Source organism: Tenrec ecaudatus, chromosome 9, assembly GCF_050624435.1.
Source record: "Tenrec ecaudatus isolate mTenEca1 chromosome 9, mTenEca1.hap1, whole genome shotgun sequence".
NCBI lineage: Eukaryota > Metazoa > Chordata > Mammalia > Afrosoricida > Tenrecidae > Tenrec > Tenrec ecaudatus.
In genome coordinates, this window is record NC_134538.1 from 662,984 (window position 1) to 684,612 (window position 21,629).

The window sequence follows — 21,629 nt, forward strand, 5'->3', positions numbered from 1 at the left end:
CTTGTACGGGCTACCCAGGACCCAGGTCGCCTAGCGCTGCCGCAGAGTGGATCTGAGATGGAGCCCAGCAAGGTTGGCCGTGTAGCAGGGCCCTACCTGTTTCTGTGTCTGAGTCGTGCTTCCTGAGGCGTATGCCCATGTGCTTCTCCCTGCAGCCTGTGCCCTCGATCTTCCAGTACCTCTCTGGGAAGGTTAGGGGTGGGGCAGGCCTTTAGCGTTGGACGTGAAACAGGCCTGATGTCAAAACTCTCTCGCTCTTGGGAATGGTTATATTTTGAGACATGTCAGCACATTTACATCCCTCTCACAATTGCTGGAAGTAGGAACCAAGGAAGGAAACCCATGTGTATTTTGCATGTCACTGTAAGGGGACATGATCCAGTTTTTCCATGCCCTTTATCTCATGTAATCCACAAAACACACCACTGCCCCTGTTTTGAATTGAATGACCCCCAAAGTCATCCCCACCACCACCATGTCCTCTCCCAGTGGTACTGTGTTTGTAGCTAAGGAGGGAAGTTAGGTATTGTACAGTGGTGAGAGCTGGAGGAATCCCACGCTCCCTCAGTGTAACTGACGAACCCAAAACCCAGGGTGAAAAGTGGGGCATCGGGTTCCAAAGCCTTAAGAAGGCATGCCTCCTGCGGCGCTTTACTGCCAAGCAGCTGCACGTGCGCTGCCCTGGGGTTGCCCTTACATGAGAGGTGTGGCCTCCCCAACACCGTTCGGACAGCACCCTTCACCAGGACTGCTTTTTCAAGTAATGGAAGCCTGATTCCTTTGGACAGACTACAAACATTACTCATTAAACAGCTGAGGTTGCCTGCTAATCCAGCTAGCTTTCTCGTTACCTGGAAAACATAAGCATCTTCCTTTGCAGTGGATTACAAAGAAATCCTTGTTGTGCTTCTATAGGGAGGGTCCAGCTTTTGCTGCTCAGAGTTGTGAGAGAAGGGTTTGCTTTGCCTGGGGGTGGGGGAGTGGAGACGGGCCTTGGCCCTGGGTGGTTAACACTGAGGATTTCCGGAGGTGGTGTATAACACTCGTTTTCACTGCCACTCAGGAAAAGCTAAAAAACACTCATTTGTGTGACTTCCGAGGCTTGTTGAGGGCCCAGCTCAGTTCTAGGCACTTGGCCTGTCACTGCTGAGGATCCCTTAAGAATACTCCAATGACCTGGCTATGGGAATCTGACAGCCTTGATTTGTGGAGACTGGGGTCGGGAACTTGGCAAAACATGGAATATTTAAAGGACAATAACCATTTCCCATACCCATCTGACCTCACCATGCCATGTTGGGCCAACTGCTCCAGCCCACCTTCCTTCCCGCGGCCCAGTGCTTGCTACGGTGAGGATGAAGTCAGGATGCCCCACTTCCCAGAGGCCCCTCAAGCGCCATTATTTTCCTTCATGCCTGTGCCACCTAAAGAGCCAGCCCCCCCCCACCCCTGGAAGCACCCTCACAATGCCTTTTTTGGCCCCGCTTCACATGAAAGAAACCAGGGGAGCGTGGCTGCTCAGACAGTGGCTGCTGGCTGACCTTAACTTGTGGGACCTCTGCCGATGGCTTTCCAGTAAAATCAGAAGATTGAGGTCAGGAGTGAGGACTTTGCCTAAGTTTAGCAATAGCCCAGGTGAGAGCTGCTAAGAGCCAAACATGAAGGGTTTGTTGACATCTAGCAAACATCCTGATTTTCAGCATCCCAAGTTCCGTGTCCTGTCACCACGAGGGTGCCTGTTTCTGGTCACTAATTGCCTGGTGACCACACAGCCAGCCAGGAAGGTTTCTGAGCAGCTGTCCTCAAGGTTGAGATTCTACCCTAGAGCAGCAGTTCTCAAACTGTGGGTCGTGACCCCTTTGGCGGTCGAACGACCCTTTCATAGGGGTTGGCTAGGACCATCAGAAAACATATTTCTGATGGTCTTAGGAACTGAAACACCGCACTATCTGCCTCCAGGCGGGTCTGCCCACATGCAGATAGACCCATATTCAAGTACCCGGCATGAAGACTGTTACCAATGCTACCCCCATGCTTCAAGACAAAATTTCATTTATTTGTCATTAGAAATAAGTATTTCACAATATATAATTACATGTTTTGTGATGAATCACTGGTTTAGTGATGTTCAGTGTGTGACAATGAAAATACATCCTGCATATCATGTTTACATGATTCATAACTAGCAAAATTATAGTTACGAAGCAGCAACGCAAATAATGTTATGGTTGGGGGTCACCACTACATGAGGAACTGTCTGAAAGGGTCGCGGCATGAGGAAGGTTGAGGAGCACTGCCCTAGAGGCTCAGTATCTGCAAGGTTCTGGCTGAAGTGGATGGATCTGAGAACAGGTCCATTTGGGGAAGTACTGCCATGAAAATGATCTATCCTTTTCAAAAACACTCCACGATTTCAATGTTTTAAATAGGAAATACATTTATGCAGTTCAAAATTCAAGGTAAAAAGGGTTTGGGAGCTTTTTTAAAGCTAAATATTCCCACTCTGTTCTCCCATCACCAATTTCCCATTCCTGTTAACCAGTGTTTCCAATTTAAAATATATGAAAATAGAAGTCTCTTGGTTTTTACAAAAATAAATGAAATATTGCTACGAGGGTTCCAGTCAATACATATACAGGTTTATTCCAAACAACACCTAATTTGTTGAAAATTGAAAAATGCTTTGGTTAGGAAAAAATATAAGGAAATTGCACCAAGGAACTTTTTCCCATCATGCTTCTTCCTCAAGGGTATAGCAAGTCTTTGGTGGAAGTCTCTTAGTAATGCATTTGTTTTAGTGTGGTTAAGGTGCCCTTACCCAAAAAAGTATACTTTTTGTGCCATGGAAAGAACTTGGACCCCTTGCTGAGGGGTTGTGGGGAGGAGATGAACCAGGCAGGGTGCAGGGTAGCAACAATGAAACATAACTTTGCTCTAGTTCTTGAATGCTTCCTCCTCCCCACTATCATGATCCCAATTCTACCTTGCAAATCTGGCTAGACCAGAGGATGTACATTGGTACAGATAGCAACTGGAAACGGAATCCAGGACAGATGACTCCTCCAGAACCAGTGATGAGAGCGGCGATGCCTGGAGGGTGGAGAGAATGTGGGGTAGAAAGCGGGAACTGATTACAGGAATCTACATATAACCTCCCTGGGGGAGGGACAGCAGAGAAGAGGGCAGGGGGGGATGTCAGACAGTGTAATATATGACAAAATAATAATACATGAATGATGAAGGGTTGATGAGGTAGGGGAGAGTAGGGAGGGGGAAAATGAGCAGCAGATATTAAGGGCTCAAGTAGAAGGCAAATGTTTTGAGGAGGATGATGGCAACAAATGTACATATGTTCTTGACACAAATGATGTATGTATGGATTGTGATAAGAATTGTACGATGAGCCCCTAATAAAATGTAAAGAAAAAGAAAAGGGCTGATGCCAAGGGCTAAGTGGAGAGTAAATGTTTTGAGAATGATGAGGGCAACGAATGTACAAATGTGCTTCACACAATCGATATATGTATGGATTGTGATAAGAGTTGTATGAGCCCCCAATAAAATGATTTTTTAAAATAAAAAAAATTTAAAGAAAGAAAACCCTGCCATTGGAAACCCTTCCAAAAAAAGAATTGTACGAGCCCCCAGTAAAATAATTTAAAAAAAACAAACTTGGAGGTCAGGGCTAACTTTTTAAACAGGACTCATGGGGACATCTTCCAGAATCATTGATGTTTTGCAACAAATCTGTGGTAGGGCTGCACCACAGCAGTGGGTCAGGCATTGGGAGGAAAGGAACACCCCAGAGATGAGCCCGCAGAGGAAAGACCATCAACCTTGGATGAGTGAAGAAACTGGCTGAAGTCCAGGACTGATGGAAGAAGACCATAAAATGACCGCCGATGCCATAGTTCCCACAAGTTGGGATCCCATGTGGCTTGACGTTTTCAATTTCAAGTGAACATCTTGCCCTCCTCAAGTTTTTGACTCCAAAGCATGCTGAGGTCAGCTAGCTCAGAGCTGATTTTGCCATCCGTCCTGGAAATAAGATCGGAGCTAATGAAGACAGCTTTATGGAAGGAACTTATCTAGGAACAAGTCTTGGATTTACCAATGTGCTCCAGAGAGCAAGGTCCAATCAAAGCCCTGGCTTCTGATGTAACTGGGCAGAGAAGCCAGGTCAGAAAATCGTGGCAACTGGACTTTTGTTTGTTTGAGGGGTAGATTCTGAGGGGTAATCTGGATCGATTTTCTTGAAGAACAGGATTAATGTGGGGGCTTAGAAATTTTAAGAAAATTGAAAAGTGCTTTGATTAGAAAAAAGGACAAGGACATTGCTTTGTGGAAATTTTTCCATGATGACAAGGCACCTGATTATTCTTCAAGGGTATAGCTGGGTTTTCCTATGAGAATGTTGGGAAATCTTACTCTATCCATCCCGCAAGCATGAACTTGCCCCTTCAGACTTCGTTTTGTTCCCAATGAAAAGAAACACAATTTGAGTGCCCTCAAACATGGCAAAACTGCTGTTGTGATGTGATATAATATGAAGAGCATAGAATACTTCAAAGAAGGGCTAGAGATTTGGAAACTCTGCCTTCAGAAAACTAAATGGAGGCTACATTGACAACAATGGCTTCATATTTTGATATTTTGTCCAGCAATCACATGGTCTTCATTGCCAGAAATGACACATTGGAAATGAATGGCATCCAGTCAGGGTGCAGTATATCACCCATGAAACACACCTTTCCTCTAGTTCTTTCACGCTCCCTCCTACCCACTATCACGATCCCAAACCTACCTTATAAATCTGGCTAGACCAGAGCATGTACACTGGTACAGATAAGTGCTGGAAACACAGGGAATCCAGGACAGATTAAGTACTTCTGGACCAATAATGAAAGTAGCGATATACCAGGAGGGGAAGGGGAAAGTGGGGGGGGAAGCAATCACAATAACCCCCTCCCAGGGGGATAGACAACAGAAAAGTAGATGAAGGGAGACATCGGACAGTAAGACATGAAAAAATAATTTATAAATTATCAAGTGTTCAAGAGGGATGGGGAAAATGAGCTGATACTAAGGGTTCAAGTAAAAAGCAAATGTTTTTTTTTTTGGTGTGTTTTATTTATTTATTTATTTATTATTTTAACAATTTATTGGGGCTGATACAATTCTTTTCACAGTTCATACATATACATACATCAATTGTATAAAGCACATCCGTACAGTCTTTGCCCTAATCATTTTTTTCTCTTTTCTTCTTTTACATTTTATTAGGGACTCAAACAACTCTTACCACAATCCATACATATACATACATCAATTGTATAAAGCACATCCATACATTCCCTGCCCCAATCATTCTCAAGGCGTTTGCTCTCCACTTAAGCCCCTTGCATCAGGTCCTCTTCCCCCCCCCCCTCCCCCCCCAAAAAAAGCAAATGTTTTTATGATGATGGCAACAAATGTACAAACGTACTTGACACGATGGATGGATGGGTTGTGATAAGAGTTATACGGGCCCCCAATAAAATGATTTTTTTTTAAAAAAAGAATGGCATCTCATTCATCCTTAAAATAAACATTTCAAGTTTAACACTGTTGGTGGGACAATGTGCATGCACATATAAGGAAGATGAGTTAGAAGTTACTATTCAAATTCATGGATCACTAATGTCAAAGATGAGAAAACTGAATATTTTTTACTAACTTCTACAGTTTGAGGTTGGTAAAACATGCAATCAAGGTGCATTAATAATCACTAGTGATTTGAATTTAAAAAGTTAGAAACCAAGAAGTAAGATTGATAATCACAAGTATGGCCTTGACATAAAAGCTGGAGATGGCATGATAGAATTTTGCAAGACCAATGATTTATTGCAAATACCTCTTTTGAGCCACATAAATGGCAACTAAACAGCCCTCAGCAGATGGAATATCCAGGAATCATGGCTACAGCTATGAAAAGGGACAGTGGAAATTATGTCATCAGCAGAACACTACCAATTGCTCATAAGCAAACAAGTTGAGGAAAATGAAAACAAGCCAAAATACAACCTTGACAATAGCCCACCTGAATGTAGGTCAAGAATAGATTTTGTGTGTTGAACACTCATGGCCAAAGGCATAACGAAGTAACCAAAGGAGAAGACCGAAATAACTATCAGAAGAGACTATGAGACTTGCTCTTGAACACAAAAATGGTCAAACAAAAGGAATAAATGATAAAGTAGAAGAGCTGACCAGAATCCAGAGGGCAGCTCAAGAAAACAATACGATGAAATGTACAGAAACCTGGAGTTAGAAAACCAAAAGGGAAGAACACTCTGCTTCTCAAAATAGAAGAACTGAAGGAAACGGTCAAGTCTCACATTATAATATTGAAGTGTTCTATAAGCAAAATCTTGAGTGACACAAGCATCACATGACAATGGAAGGAATACAGTCACTGAGTCAGAATTAGTCCACATGGTTCGACCATTTCAGGAGACTGATAGTATTACATTACACCACTTATGCTGACCAAATAATCTGAGACACTGTACTACAATATGAAGAAAAACATGGTATCAGGATTAGAGGAAGTTTCATTAATGTATGATATGCGGTGACACAACCTTCCCTATGAAAAACAAAGAGGACTTGAAGCAGTCACTGATGAAGATTAAAGACTATAGCCTTCCATATTGATTACAGCTTGACATAAACAAGAAATCTCAAAACTAGACCCATAAATTCATCATGATAAATTGAAAACATATTTTTTAAGTCAAGGGTTTCATTTTACTTGGATTCACAATTAATACCCATGGAAATAGCAGTCAAGACATCAAAGAATGTATTTCATTGGGAAAATACACTGTATTAAGATCTCTTTGAACTATTAAAAAGCAGAGACATTACTTTGAAGATTAAGGAGCACCTGACCCAAGCTATGAGGTTTTCAAATGCTGTGTGTGAAAGTTTGACAATGAATAAGGAAGATACAGGAATTAATGCCTTTAAATTATTGTGTTAGTCTGCGTTAACTAGAGAAACAAATTCAGAGACACTCATGTGAGTAAAAGAGTTTTATATCAAAGAGTAATTGGACATTAAGAAAACATCTCAGCCTATTCCAGATCAAGCCCATAAGTTTGATACTAGTCCGTAAGTCTGATATTAGCCCATCTGCCCTATATTAGTCCATAAATTCTTCTACAGCCTCACGCAGCACATACAATGTGGCTAAATGCAGGAAGATCACAGGTCAGTGGGTGGAAAGTCTTGTGGATCCAGTGATGACGGTGTAAGTATCTCAGCGCTGCTGTGGGTCTCCACGTGACTCCTCTAGTTCTAAGGCTCTGACTGCAATCAGCATAGCTCCATGTGGTTTGTCAGCAGGAAGTCAAAGCAAAGAGAGTGTGTGTTCCACCTGCAGAGAGGAAGACAGGACTTCCCAGAATCCTCAGAAGGCCATCCCCATACAGAGGCCTCATTGGCTATGACCTAATTGACAAGCTAGACTCCACCCCTTTGCTCAAGTTGACAAGGGATTATGTAACCACCACAATTATGGTGTTGGCAAAGAATATTAAATATACCACTAACTGCCAGAAGAGCAAACAGATCTTGAAAGAAGTATGGCCAGAATGTTCCTTAGAAACAAGGATAGTGATACTGTGTCTCACATACTTTGGACATGTTATGAAGTGTGACCAATCCCTGGAGAAGCATGTTGGTAAAGTAATGGGTCAGCAAGGAAAGGAAGCCCCAAAAGAGATAGCATCTGGGGTTCTAAAGGCTTGAAGGTAAACAAGTGGCCATCTGGCTCAGAAGCAATAAAGCCCACATGGAAGAAGCATACCAGCCTGGGTGACCACAAGGTGCTGAAGGAATCAGTTATCAGGCACCAAAGAACAAAAATTATTACATTGCATGCTCATCTCCATGATGTGATCTCTGAAGACAAATGGGTGCATAAGCAAATGTGGTGAAGAAAGCTGATGGTGGCTGGCTATCAAAAGATATAGCATCTGGGGTCTTAAAGGCTTGAAGGTGAACAAGCGGCCATCTAGCTCAGAAGCAACAAAGCCCACATGGAAGAAGCACACCAGCCTGTGCGATCACAAGGTGTCAAGGGATCAGGTAGCAGGCATCATCAGAACAAAAAATCTTACCATAGTGAATGATGGAGGAGTGCGGAGTGGAGACCCATTTGTAGGCCACTGGACATCACCTTACAGAAGGGTCTTGGGAGGAGATGTGATGTAGCAACGATGAAAAATACAGCTTTCCTCTAGTTCCTAAATGCTTCCTCACCCTTCCCCACCCCCCACTGTCATGATCCGAATCCTACCTTGCAGGTCTGACTAGACCAGAGGAAGTGCACTGGTACAGATGGGAACTGGAAACAGGGAAGCCAGGGCGAATGATCCCTCAGGACCAATGGGGTGAGTGGCGATACTGGGAGGGCATAGGGAGGGTGGGTTGGAAAGGGGAACCTATTTCAAGGATCTGCATGTGACCTCCTCCCTAGGGGACATACAACAAAAAAGTGGGGGAAGGGAGACGTGGGACAGAGCAAGATATGACAGAATAATAATTTATAAATTATCAAGGGTTCATGAGGGAGGGGGGAGTGGGGAGGGAGGGGAAAAAATGAGGAGCTGATGCCAGGGGCTTAGGTGGAGAGCAAATGTTTTGAGAATGATGAGGGCAATGAATGTACAAATGAGCTTTACACAACTGATGTCTGTATGGATTGTGATAAGAGTTGTATGAGTCCCTAATAAAATGATTTTTTTAAAAAAAGGAAGCCCCTCAACAATGTGGATTGATGGCACCGTGGCCGCAACAAGGGGCCCACACAGCAGTGATTGTGAGTATGGCCCGGGGCCAGTGTCCCATTCTATCATACCACACAGGGTCACTATGAGTCAACTAGCAACAACCTGATTTTGTGACAGTACTTTTTAACTTATCTTCCCAAAACTAAGAGTTCTGGATCTGTTAGTTGTGTTCTACCTGGCTTTGGAGATTGACCTCATAGCCCTCCTTCCAATAGGAGGGCCGTATAGATGAAGCTTCCCATATAAAAGAGGAGCTCCTACAGTATCATCACCTGTCTTTCTTACCCTGCCTTGCCTTTTCCACAGCACTCTGGCATACTGTATATGTGTTTATTGGTTTAAATTACCTGTATCTTCCTACTAGCATGTAAACTTGAGAGGAAAGCATTTGTGTCTTGCGCAGTGCTGTATCCCCAGCTGCTGTGAGCCCTGCTGCATACAGATATCTCAATAAATCACGTTGAGTGAATGAATGGTCGAGGCAAATCCCAATTCCTTCTGATATTAACTAATAATTTATGCCTCCTGGACCCCTCTGGAAAACTGGAATCAGGGGAATGGCATTGGGATAAGAAGTGAGAAGGGACCAACTAATGGAGAGTGAGGGATAGTACCTTATGGATTGGAGGGCTGCTGGGGTAGTAGTTAAGAGAGGAAGGGGTTGCTTGTGAACCTGGTAGGTTAGAGTTGCCTGAGAGAATCTGAAGGCAAATGTCCACAGCCAGCTGGGAACCTATGAATGGACCGGACAGAATATAACAGCTTTGATTCCACAGAAAGGGTTGAACCCGTGGGGTGAGCAGCCTGCCTAAGGGATGAGAAGAGACGCTTGAGGAAAGCATGTGGGTGGGGTGAGGAAGAAATCTTTCACAATGACATGACTTCAAGTCAGAAGAACTTTCTGTGGGTTTGCGGGCAGACTATGGAGAAAGAACCCCTTTCTTGGACTTTCAGCCGCCTGTGAAGCCTCCCAAGGAAACCAGTGTAATTAGAGATCTCTGAAGGGGTAGCTCTGGCCCAGCAGTAGGGGCAGGGACCAAACTGCTGTTATTTGTCTTTTTGAAAAGGGAGTGTGGGCTGAGGAAGTAGGTGCAGGCAGTCTGGAGATACTTGGTGGCAATGGGGAGAAGGGAATTGGCAGTACTGGGCACTCAAGTCCTTACAGGAGCAAGTGAGCAGTAGAGGCCAGGAGGGTCTCACAGAAGCGAGCCTGCCCCAGTGGGACCCGAGATCCTAGGGAGGTGCAGCTGTAGGGTCCCCTGGCAAGTGAGATGTAAGTTTGGAAGCGTTTCCGGGCACGTCTGTGATTGTTCGACGGGGAAGCAGAGATGGAGCGAGAGGGCCTGGCATTCAGGGGAGTTCCAGCAGGCACCCTGGGAGCGGTCAGTGTTTAGTGGTCTGGGGTGAGGGTCTGCGAACTCAGACCCACCAAACCGGGGTGAGGATCGGGGCCCCTTTGGGAAGTGGGCCTTTCCTAGGAAACTGGCCTTATGACAAGCAGACCACACGTTTTGCATCAGCCTGACTTCCCTGGGAATGAGTGACTTTTCCCTCAGGACTAGGTCCCAACTTTTGCATTGCTGAGAATGAATTTCTTTCGGCAAAGCCCTGGAATAATGAGAGGCAGGTAAATTCCCATGGGCCCCTCAGACTGAGGCAATGCTCAAAATAGTTGCCCACTGGCATAACTCAGATACACCAAGCAGAGTGGAAGGGCCAGGGGCGGAGGAGGTGCTCCTGCTGTCTGTTGTCTCTGCCCCCAGGATCCCTACCCTCCCCCAAGACAACAGAGGGGTGACCCGGTGGGGCTGCCATAGCCAGGGGTTGCATTCTGTCCACTGACAGCCTGGATGAGGTCTTGGGGGGTCACCTCAGGTGCTGCACGAGGGACCTTCTTGCCAACTCGACCCTCACAAGCTGGCAGTGACACTGGCGGCTAAGAGCCAGTCAGAAGCCCAGGGTCCTTCCGGCTGCAAAAGATCACCACCTTTTCTCCGGCAACCTGGGAGCGAAGGCTTGCGCAGCCCTGGTCCTGAGCATTGGGCACTGGTTGCCCTTCCTCAGACCTCCCTGCAGCCCTCTGAGAGGCTCGGAGCTAACTGCAGTGGTACACACCTCGCCCAGGCCTGGCCTGGGAGGTCCTGTTCTACAGAGCTGCAGACAAAAGATGGCCACATTCTCAGAAATCATCCTGGATTGCTAGAGAAGGAAGTCTCATCGAACTGAGGGCAACCGGGATTGGGACTGTTAACTGCTAAGCCTTTCGTGAACTTCCTTCTTTATGTGGGCCCACTCCCTCACAAGAAGGCAACTCCCACCCAGGAGCTGGACTCTGCTCTATAGGGGAGCTTTCTGCGGTTATTTTTCCCAGTCTCCCTCTTCTCCATCAGTTGGGCCCTACGTCGGCTCCACGAACTGCCAACCAACCCTCCGGCTGTTTAAAGTGCACTGTGATATCAAGGAGTTGGAAGGAAATCACTGGGTCCAAACTCAGTGCCAAGCAGGCAAGGCACAGTGGCCCTGCTGGCATCACCACCTGCACTTGGCATAGCTTGACAGCCCCAAACAGGCCTTTCCAGCCTGGCTCCTCCCTTGAAGGACGCAGCCCTTTCTAGTGGGGTCCTGTCAGGTCACCACGTCACTAGCTACAGCCCAGCCCTACCGAGCAGCTCTGGGCTCCCGGCCAGTTCTTCAGGTCATCTAGCGCCCTTGGCTGCCACATGACCTGATCTCTATTGCTCATGTGTCTTTGGCTCTGGTCTTTAGCCTGGCTCTGCACCCCAGAAGAGCCCTAGGCATCCCCAGCCCCTAGCTCTTCATCCCATCATAGCCCCAAGCCCAAGCCTCCTCTCTGGGATCTCTCACTGTCTCCACATCTCCTGATTCCCCTGCCTAGATATCCCCTTGAGACCGAACTGTTTCCCTGCATCCCCCCGGTCTGCTTCGCCACTCTGATGCCAGCGTGGACCCTCCAAAGCACTAATCAGATGATAAAGTTTTCCCAAAGTGTTGTAAAGCCCAAGAAAGCAGGAACAACCAGATCGCCGTACATGGATGCAAAATGAGTGCCAAAGGTGGAAACCACCCAAGTGTCCATCAGCAGATGAACAGGTACAATGCGTTCTAGCTGGACAATGGCATATTAATCAGAAAGGGGTCCTGCTACATGCTGTAGCATGGGTGAGCCTCGGGAACACTTTACTGAGGGGAGGAAGTGGAACACAAAAGGCCCAAAACTGCATAAGTTCAACAACAACAAACAAACACTGCCATGGAGTTACTTCGGACTCATAGTGACCCCACAGCACAGGGCAGAACTGCCCCTGTGAGTTGCTGAGACTGTAACTCTGTCCGCGAGTGGAAAACCTGGGTTTGCTGGCCTTTGAGACTGCAGCCCAACCTGAAGTCCAACACCCCAGGGCTCCTTGTTCCATGAAATATCTAGACTAGGCAAATGTAGAGAGTCCAAAGTGTGATGGGGGCTAACGGTGGCTGAGGGAGGGGGAGAGAGAGAGGGAAATTACTGGGGGGGGGGCGGGCTGAGTTTTCCCTAACGATAGTGGCATAACTGAGAAATGGATCAAGATGATGGTTGAAGAAAGGATAAACATCACTGAATTACACTGGTAAAAAATGCTGAATTGGTGAATGTCAGTTATACATGTAGGTCTTTTGGCCACAAGAAAACAAGCTGCCCGAAAACCTCTAAAGGCTTCCCACTGACCTCAGAGGGAAGTGCCAGGCCCTGCCCACTGCTCCACCTGTCACTGTCCCGTCAGGCACCTCCCTCTGCCTTGCTCCCTCCCCACCTGCAGCACAGTGACCTTTGCGTGGTTCCTTGTCTGTTTGAAGCCCTTTCTGCTTCTCCTTTAAGAACTTCCTCCCTCCCGGCTCCTCCCCAGAAGAAGGTCCTTCAGAGGACAGCACTGAAGCTATGGCTCAGGGAGAGGGATGCGTCTGATCACAGCACCTGGGAGCACACGAAGAGGGAAGCAGAGAGAGTGGAACACATCCTGGCCCGCCAAGCCCCAAGGACGATATTCCTGCTCAGAGCATCAAATGCACAGAGAGACCCATAGGGTCGGCCACACCATGAGATACAGACACGAGGTCCCTCACTGACGCATTGCACGACGGGGGAAAATACTAGAGACACAGTTCGGGAATTGTGCCCAAACTAACCCCATCACTCTGGGTCGAAAAACTAAGGGCGTGCAACAGAGCAGAAAGGGGAGCAAAGCAATGAAGTCCCCGGGGAATACCAAAAATAGACTTTGGAACTATTTACAGGCTTTTGTTTTTTAGTCGTTGTTGTGATTGTTATTGTTCTTATTTTGTTTTGTCTTCTTTCGTTGTCTTGTTTGGCTTTGTCTTGTTTTTGCACTTATTATTGTCTCTGCAGGTCTATCTAGATAAGGTAGGTGGGATAAACAATCCGGAGGAGAAAACAAGGGGACCCACGGTTCTGGGGAGGACACAGGAGAGGGGGAGGCGGGGGGAAAGGAAGTGGGTGTTAACAAACGCAGGGACAACAGAACAACAATCTAAAATCAATGGCAAGGAGGGCGTAGGATGCCTGCTGGGGCTTAATCAAGGGCAATGTACCCAAGAGGAATTACTAAAATCCAAATGAAGGCCAAATATGATAGTGGGACAAGAGGAAAGTAAAAGGAAAAAATGAGGAAGCAAAGGATATTTATAGAGGTCTAGATACAGGCATGAACATATGTAAATATATTTAAATATAACGATAAGGAAATAGATCTATATACAGATATTTGTAGGTTTAGTGTTAAGGTAGCAGATGGACATTGGGCCTCTACTCAAGTACTCCCTCAATTCAAGAACGCTTTGTTCTAATAACGTGGCATTCCAGGATGCTCACCTTCCCAACATGATCGCTAAAGACAAAGCAGGTGCATAAGCAAATGTGGTGAAGAAAGCTGATGGTGCCCTGGCTATCAAAAGATATAGCATCTGGGGTCTTAAAGGTTTGAAGATAAACAAGTGGCCCTCTAGCTCAGAAGCACCAAAACCCACATGGAAGAAGCATACCAACCTTTGTGATCATGAGATGTCCATGGGATCAGTTATCAGGCATCTAAGACCCAGAACAAAAAATCACATCAATGTAAATGAGGGCGAGCACAAAGTGGAGACCCAATATCCATCTGTAGACAATTGGACATCCCCTTACAGAAGGGTCACAAGGAATGGACAAGCCAGTCAGGGTGCAGTGTAGCACCAATGAAACCTACAACTTTCCCCTAGTTCTTTAATGCTTCCTCCCCCTTCCCCACCTCCCACCGACTATCATGGCCTCAATTTTACCTTACAAATCTGGCTAGACCAGAGCATTTACATGGGTACAGATCAGAGCTGGAAACACAGGGATTCCAGGACAGATAAACCCCTCAAGACCAATAATGAGAGTAGTCCGGAGGATGAGGGAAGGTGGGGGAACTTATCACAATGAGCTACATATAACCCCCTCCCAGGGGGACGGACAACAGAAAAGTGGGTGAAGGGAGACATCAGTCAGTGGAAGACATGAAAAAATAATAATAATTTATAAATAATCAAGTGTTCATGAGGGAGTGAGGGTAGGGGAAGAAGCGGGGTGGCGGGGTGAGGACCTGATACCAAGGGTTCAACTAGAAAGACAATGTTTTCAAAATGATGATGGTAACATATACACGAATGTGCTTGACACAATGGCTGTCGTGGGTATGGATGGCGGTAAGAGCTGTAGGAAGGAGCCACATGAAATGATTTTCAAAAGGCACTTCCTCTTCCCTTCACTTCCTTTGAGCCTGCGCTGACTCTCAAGAGCTTCCTGTCCAGCCTGTCTGAAGGCGGTCCACCGCACTCACCTGTCTCTGCCTTTATCCTTCACGGCTGAGATGACAGCGCAGGGAGTGTCGGCTCGACTGAATTTGATGAAGTATTTTTGCCCTTAGCCTTTCCTAGCACTTACTACTTTACCGCAGCCCTGGGGTCCGCGGTTAGCAGTTTTAAACTGTGGTTGCTTTCGGCTCGCCTACAGTTATCTCAGAAACACACAAGCGCAGTGCTGCCCTGTCCTATAGGGTCACTGAGAGTCAGAATTGGCTCGATGGCGGTGAGCTCAGTTGAATTTTGACTATAGTGCCTAACCCACATTAAACTGCAATGAATGACTGAAGGGTGAGTAAGTGAACATTCCAATTCCTTCTTAATGGGGTACAGTGGGGGGGAAATGTGGCACAGTGGTTGAACGCTTGGCTGCTAACTGAAAGGTCAGTAGTTCAAACCCACCAGCTGCTACACAGGCAAAATGTGGGGCATTCTGCTTCGGTAAAGGTTACAGCCCTCGAAGCCCAGGGAGGAAGTTCTACTCTACCCTCTAGGGTTACTATGGATTGGAATCAATTCGATGGCCACGGTTGTTTTTATTCCCTCTCAGCCAGGACTGAGGAGTCTTGGTGGAGTAGTGGTTGCTCATTGGGCTGCTAACTCTAAAGCCAGCTGTTCGAAATCACAAGCCACTTCACGGAAGAAAGATAAGGCGTTCTACTCTGCAAAGAGTTACAGTCCTGGAAATCCACAGGGGTAGTTCTACGCTGCCCTATAGGTTTACAGGGAGTCAGAACTGGCTCAGTGACAGGGAGCAGCCAGCAGTCAGCACCGTCCTCATTTCAGGCTTGAAGACAGGGAGTGGCGGTTGGGCCTGCCCCTTCCAGCTGCTTTGTGACCGTGAGCAAGTTATGGAGCTGCCTGCTTCCTTCTAGTGGTTAGAAGTGATGTAAGAGAAAGCTCTTTCTGAGACAGACAGTAAGACCTTGAATGGAATATAAACTGGACTTGCATTTTCTCTCCACTGCTGTGTGATCTGGAGCAACGTACTGAACCTCTCTGTGCTTCTACGGATGGAAATGGCACAATCACCTAGCCTCAGCCAGAGTTCTTGGTGGCATTTACTAAAGGGACATGGGGCAGTGAGTGGTGGTTCCGTGGGAGAATTCTCACCTCTCCCACCTCCGCCCCCGCCCAGAAGACTTGGGTGTGAGTCCCAGCCAGCCCACCTCAAGTGCCGCCATTCATGCTTGCATCTGCTATGATGCTCAATAGGTTTCCAGGCTACCAGAGAGTCGAAAGAAAGGCCTGGCAATTGACGTCCCCAAATTGGCCAGTGAATACCCTGTGGGTCAAAATGGTCCTGTGCCCTTGTTGGGATCTGTCCCGGTGGCCTCTAACAACAAAGAGAAGGCCAACATTCTCTCAGACTCTAAGGAAGATGGAAAGCCCAGACCCAACCTGGCCGGATAAGGAAATTGTGTGTCGGCAGCCACAGCTGACCTCCTCTGGCTCCTGAGGCCAAGTGCCACAAGGTGAGGGTCACACATACCTCCAGCCTCCATCCTTCTTTTACCCTATTCTGACGCGCGCTGTCCCTCCCACCGCACTCTCTGCTTCGCACCTGGGATCTATAATTCATTGCAACGGTCACCTGGGACTCACGTGGGATACTCTCAAGTGTGGGGGCTAATTGGGGAAGTTAACAGGACACAATTCAGAGAAGGAATGCTCAGGATGCAGTTATTCGGTCAGGACAATTTCTTCTCAGCCCTGCCTGCAGACAGACCTCTCTCCGGTCCTCGGCCTCTTGGCCTGGCCTCCCCTCTGCTCAGGGCAATGCACAAAGAGCTCTCTTCGAATTGTGGACGCAATTCTAAGGGCAGGGCGCTCATTTTAAGCCTGTGGTTCAGCAAACCCAGCTCTACCTAGTTAAGTGCCCAGGTGCATCCCACTCCCCAAGCCAGCCTCTTGCCAAAAGGCGCTCGGCTTTACTTGCTCTGTGGGCTTGGGAGTCCCACACCCTCTCATGCTCTGGCTCCTGATTCTGCTCTTGCTGCTCCTTTGCCTCTCCTCTGAGGTCACAGCTGCCTCCTGGGTCAGGGAGGTTCAGTGCATGCACAGGGATCTTGGGGTCCAAAAGGCTAGCTCCCCTGCTAGCTCGTCTCTCTTGCTGATGGGGAGTTTCTCCCTTCTTACTTCTGAGATGGCTCGTTTTATACCCAGCAGGATGACCAGCACACAGAATCCTGTTAACAACTGCTCACAAACAGAATCATGTAATCCAATCGATACCTTCCCTACCCCACTCCTTCTTACCCTTCAGGAAATCAAAGGTCATTTGGTGGGAGTAACAAAAACTAGATGAGCCATATTACATAACTGAAAAATCCAATCGGAACACAGCGGTCACTCTACCAGCAGTGAACCCCTAAACCCACAAACCCTGCTTATCTTCCCTGAAGAGACAGACATTTAAGGGGGCACCTCTGATTGGTGGAGTTCAGGTCACTTGGCCTGATAGCCAGAAGGCAGGGTCACACCACAGAGGCTTCCTCCAGTGAGGAGGAGACAGGGACAGCTGCCCAAGACCTCACACACTGAACGATGTCTTGAAAATTAAGAGTTACAAAGCAAGAACACTTTGTTCTATTAAACTGGCATTCCATGATGCTCTCCTTTCCTACACGATCGCCGGAGACTAATGGGTGCATAAGCAAATGTGGTGAAGAAAGCTGATGGAGCCTGCCTATCAAAAGATAAAGCGTCTGGGGTCTTAGAGGCTTGAAGGTAAACAAGTGGCCATCTAGCTCAAGCAACAAAGCCCACATGGAGGAAGTCGTGATCATGAGGTGTCGAAGGGACCAGGTGTCAGGCATCAAAGAACAAAAAGTCATATCATTGTGAATAAGGGGGAGTGCAGAGTGGGGACCCAAAGCCCATCTGTAGGCAACCGGACATCCCCTTACAGAAGAATCACGGGGAGGAGATGAGCCAGTCAGGGTGCAGGGTAGCAATGATGAAACATACAACTTTCCTCTAGTTCTTTAATGCTTCCTCCCCACCCACCCACCGCCATTATGATCACAACTCTACCTTACAAATCTGGCTAGACCAGAGGATGTACACTGGTACAGATAGGAACTGGAAGCACAGGGAATCCAGGACAGATGATCCCTTCAGAACCAGTGGTGAGAGTGGCAATACTGGGAGGGTGGAGGAAAGGTGGAGGAGAAAGGGGGAACCGATTACAAGGATCTACATAGAACCTCCACCCTGGGGGATGGACAACAGAAACGTGGGTGAAGGGAGACAGTGGACAGTGTAAGATATGACAAAATGATAATAATTTATAAATTATCAAGGGTTTGTGAGGGAAGGGGGAAAATGAGGAACTGATGCCAGGGGCTTTACACGAAGAGCAAATGTTTTGAGAATGATGAGGGTAACGAATGTACAAATGTGCGTTATACAATGTGTGTATGTATGTATGGATTGTGATAAGAGTTGTGTGGGCCCCCAATAAAATGCTATTCTTTTTAAAAAGTTAATCAAGAACTCTGGGAAATCTGGAAAATTGTCTGATCATACCTACCAGAGTTCATTACTGCTTCCTCTATGACTGTGTGTGTGTGTGTGTGTGTGTGTGTGTACACCAAAAGGCAGGGCTGAAAATGCACATAGCTGTACTAGGAGGAATTGTTCCAAACCAGAAGCTAGGAGAATGGCCCTCCATCTCCCTGGAGTGTAAACAGATAGGTACAACCGAATAATAGCCGGGAGAAACCTCAAGCTACAACTACATGCAACAACTTGGACAAATCTATGTGTTAGTCTGGGGAGACTAGAGAAACAAATCCATAAAAACTCGTATGTGTACAAAAGAGAGTTTTATATAAAGTATAATTGTACATTAAGAAAGCATCCCAACACAGTACAGTCCAAGCTCATAAATCCAATATTAGCCCATATGTCTGATACCGATCTATAAAGTCCTCTTCAGACTCACGAAACACATGCAATGATGCCAACTGCAGGATGATCACAGGCCAGTGGATAGAAAGTCTTTGGATCCAGTGGCGGTGTAAGCATCTCAGCGCTGGCAGGGGTCTCCCCGTGGCTTCTCCAGCACCCAGCACACGGGGTCTATCAGCGTAGTGCCATGTGTCTGGTCCATAGAGCATCTCCAAGGGAGTGAGCAGAGAGAGAATGTCTCCCACCTCCAAGGAGGAAATCTAGGAATTCCCAGAATTCTCAGGAGAAGGCCATGCCCACACAGAGGCCTCCTTGGCTTTGATCTGATTGAGACTAGACTCCACCCTTTCACTCTTAATCCTCTCAAGTCCCAGACTGACACCGGATGATGTAGCTACCACAGTCTAATGAGTGAAATATTACACAGAATAGGTCAGGGACAAAAGTGTATGGATTGTACAGGGTGAGTCAAGAAGTTTTGCTACCCCCCAAAATCAAAGAAACTTTCATTCAACGAAAATATGGAAATGGTGAGGTTTCGTTTCTCGGTACAGCTTCTGTCTACCTCTCTGCACTCCTGAAGGGAGTGCTCCCTTCCCTCTACCGCTTCTCCTTCTCCCAAAGAATTCTGCACTTGCTTTTCAACTTACCCCGTGGCAAGATGGCAGTTTAGCATCCTCGGGGGATTCCTTTTAAACGTTGAGTTTGGGGAACAAAAGAAGTCTGAAGGGACAAGGTTAGGGCTGTAGGGTGGATGGGGTAGGGAAATTCTCAAAGCACAGTCCTTGCTACCTGCCTAGAGTGAACAGATCAAGATGGGGGAAATTTTCTTGGTGCAACCTTTTGGCATTTTCCCCACCAATGTTCACTGTTCTTGAAACTTCCTAGTAAGTCACTATGGCTGTCCTGTGACCTTGGAGAAAATCAACTGAAAACACAGTCACCATAGCCTTCTTTTTTAAAAAAAAATCATTTTATTGGGGGCTCGTACAATTCTTATCACAATCCATACATACATACATCGTGTCAAGCACATTTGTACATTGTTTGCCATCATCATTCTCAAAACATTTGCTTTCTACTTGAGCCCTTAATATCAGCTCCTCATTTTCCCCCTCCCTCCCCACTCCCCATCCCTTATGAATCCTTCATAATTCATAAATTATTATTATTTTGTCATATCTTACACTGTCCGATATCTCCCTTCACCCACTTTTCTATGGTCCATCCCCCAGGATGCAGGTTATATGTAGATCCTTGTAATCAGTTCCCCCTTTCTATCCCACCCTCCCTCCACCCTCCAGGTATCGCCACTCTCAGCACTGGTTCTGAAGGGATCATCTGTCCTGGATTCCCTGTGTTTCCAGTTCCTATCTGTACCAGTGTCCATCCTCTGGTCTAGCCAGAATAGCAAGGTAGAATGGGATCATGATAGTTGGGGGGGGATGCATTTAAGAACTAGAGGAAAGTTTTGTGTTTCATCGTTGCTACCCTGCACACCATAGTCGTCTGAGCTGACCTCTGCCTGGATTTTAACTGGCCCGGCATATCCCTGCGGAAGTCACTGTATTGGGGGTCTTTCTTCTCTTGAAAGGCCCCCTAACAAGATGAAGACACGTATGTTACCGAGGGAACTCCACTGCAGCTACCCACAGACTGCAGAGAGGTGTTTGACAACAGTTTGTTTGGAACCAACCAAACATGTGTAAACCGGAGCCCTAGTGGCTCCACATGTGGACTTACCCTTGTATCTTTCATTTACCTGAGCGTTGGAACCTGGCAAAAAGCATCTTACCTATTAGAAGTCGGTATTGTACCTGCCCTCTAAGAAAGATCTAGACAGAGGGCCCAGGGGAGGACCTCGGGGCGCTGCTCATGCTTCACTCGTGACCTGGGCAGTGGTGTCAATGTGTGTTCACTCTGTGAATAACCCTGCTTTCATCACTTAGGAGTTTGTGTTTTGTCTATGCATGTTCTAAGTTCATTAAAAAATAGCATGGGTCTTACAAAATTAACTCCTGGAAAGGATGTGGGATGGTGCTTGGCACATAGGATGCGCTGAATAACCCTGAGGTTAACCAGAGTTCCTGGAAGGGAGTCCTGGTAGTGTAGGAGTTATGTGCTGAGTGGCTAACCCAGAGATAAGCAGTTCGAAACCACCAGCCAGGTCTTCGGGAGAAAGATGAGGTTTTCTACTTCCGTAAAGGGTTACAGTTTCGGAAACCCACAGTTAGTTCTGCTCTGTCCTAAACAGCCACCATGAGTCAGGATTGGCTTTGGTTGGTGCAGTTAATTACCCAGCTACCAACCGATTAGAGACTCAGGCACCCCAAGGCTCCTAGAGAGGGAAGACCGAGAGAGATACTTCTGGAAAAATCAGCCACTAAAACCCCGATGTACGCCCCCAAGACAATTGTCCTAAGAACCCCTTAGAACTGGGAAATCCTTGAGGCACCTTTAGGCCAACTAATAGGTTGGCTTATAAAGTCAACTCTCACCCACGTGGAACATGGTCTCCTAATCAGCTATGTGACATCAATGTTCAACGTTTGCCCAAACGCAAAGATGAACAGGGAAAGGGGGAGAGCAGAAGGGGACAACTGGGAAGGAACACAGAGAAACAAGGAAGCAACATAAATGCTGACCTGTCGGAAAAGCAGCGTGGCCATTATCTCGGAACAATTTGGATAAAGAGTTTTATACAGATTGCATGAAAATGGGAACCTAATTGGCCCAGTAAACTGTCCCTTGAAACACAATACGAGGGTGTTTCAGAGAGTTGGTGGGACGCTCCATGATCTTTTCCCCTTTTTTCATGTTTTGTCTTGGTTTTGGTTTTCGTTTGTTTGGGTTTTTGTTCCCCACCCTCTATTTCATGAAAGCACCTTCATAAATTATTACGACAGCCAAACCCCCGAAGAAGTGCCGTTCTGGCCTGTTAGGTACTGGAACACGATGATGAGTGGAAAAATGGGTGTTTCT